The sequence below is a fragment of the Oratosquilla oratoria genome, chromosome 42 (genome assembly GCF_046742065.1).
Source record: "Oratosquilla oratoria isolate Oo_2021 chromosome 42, ASM4674206v1, whole genome shotgun sequence".
NCBI lineage: Eukaryota > Metazoa > Arthropoda > Malacostraca > Stomatopoda > Squillidae > Oratosquilla > Oratosquilla oratoria.
In genome coordinates, this window is record NC_134818.1 from 28,870,998 (window position 1) to 28,873,200 (window position 2,203).

The window sequence follows — 2,203 nt, forward strand, 5'->3', positions numbered from 1 at the left end:
GACTCTTCGTTCTCGGCGGTTGCATCCGATGTGGTTTGAAGAGATACTGTTCTTCGTAGAGTCTCGTAACCCACCTGGGGCCGTACAGTGCTGGCAGTCTCAATGGACGCGGGTTATCAGTACTCGGATCAGTTCAACACTTGAGTAGTAGAATCACTGTAGACATACCAGAGGAACCTCACAAACCTATTTGATTAGTATATGCAAAGGCGGTTTTCATATTGTTACGTTGTCAGAATATCTGTAACGGATTGGGTGTCATATCGTGGCGTGTTCTGCTTCGATCTCGCCTCTTATACACAAAATTTTGGGTCGATTTCAATGGTTACCGGTGAGTGATACTTGACCTAGTTGGTTAAACCCATAGGGTCAAGATGGTGACTTCGACAATACGCCCTCTACCACCGCTTCTTTTTTATACCTGTATATATTGAAGAGAACTGTTGCATTCTTTACAGTTTCAGCACTGGGTCCTGATTTCAGCTAAATTATATTGTCTGGCGGTAGCCAAAACTAGGTCTATTAAATACTTCATCCTTTCTCGACAGCCACTGTCCCCCGACAACCGCTCCCCTCCCCCCACTTCAACATAGCGTCTTACCTTTAGCTGAAAAAAGGTAAAAAGAAATCTGCCGATAGAATAAACTCGCTAAAGTGCGCCATCATAACGGAGGTTTTAACTCTTACTCCAGAGCCCAGAGGAACATTTCTTAAGCTGAGTAAAATCGTCAGGCATTAGTCAGAACAATGCCATTTAAGGTGATACTGGGCTTTGATGGATTCGGGACCCAAGACCCTGGTGAAGCGCACCATCGGGGAAGTGTCCAAAGATATGCATCAACAACACACTGGAGAATCTTGGAAGTGTCACGTACTTAAGCTCAACCGGGACTGTTTCCAACTCTTTCATTGCCCAAGGATCTGTCTTGAGCCAAATGAAATGGCTTGGCGTCACCCAAAACAAAAATGTTCAAAGGTGGTTTCGTTGGCCAAGCCTTCGTAGGTTACGTGAGTTTGGCCTTAAGCCTTTTGTGTTTGGGTGTCCTCTCCGTGTTGGGTATTCATCGCTTGATCTTTATTCAGCCACGAGTTTAGAGAGGGGGTAATGTCACCCCTACGGATCTGAGTTGTGCAACATTATTTTTATGACTGTTCCTTATTTCTACTATCCTTTTTTTCCTGTATGACTCCCCAAGGACAGAAGCGCTGGTTATCGCCAATGAAATACTAGATACTTCCTAGAGATCTCTCCTAATAATCAAGTAAATTAAAATCGCCAGGTGGTCATCAGAATAGAATATCTAAAGTGATATTAGACCTATAAACCAGGAGTTCCCAACCTCATTTATCACGTCTCCCACACTGGTGTTGTTCTGTTTCCTCATTCCCTTGAGATTGCCTCGACACTGAACAATATTGCTAATCATCCACAAACTCCCACAAGATTTACGTGTGTAGTCCCACTTATGATACTCTGTGCCCCCTCCCCCCCAGTGGGGAGGGTGTTTGTGGGCCCCAACTTGAGAGCTACTAGATTGATGTGATGAGAGGGAATATACATATATATATATATATATATATATATATATATATATATGTATGTATATATATATATATGTATATATATATATATATAATAAATATATATATATATATATGTGTGTACATACATATACATACATATATATATATATATATATATATAAATATACATATATATGTATGTATGTATGTATGTATGTATGTATGTATGTATGTATGTACAGTCACTCAAAAAAGTATCGGTAAGAAATCGTACGGAAATGGACGTAAGTAAACGCTAAACTCTGACACATTGTTCAAAAGACTTGGAAACTGTTGGTACGCCTGTGTATCAATGCGCCAGTGTTTCTCATAGCTTTGTAGTTTATAAATGTGCGTCTTCATTATAGCAGCATTCAGTGAAGACATCTAAAATATTAAAATGATATTTAAGTTTATATATTACACAAATGTTATATTACTTGGAAGAAACAACCTGTTAACTGCTAAGGAGCTGTGGAGTGTTTTATTATAGGGCGAATGCCTGCCCCTCTGGGAGGGTGAGGGTTGAGAAATGGAGTAACGGGTAGGGGTTGCCATGTAGACAGGAGAACCTGTAACGTTGTCTAGGCCGAAAACATGTGGTGTGGCAATATCTATTGCGTATGCTCTGGTGTGTGTG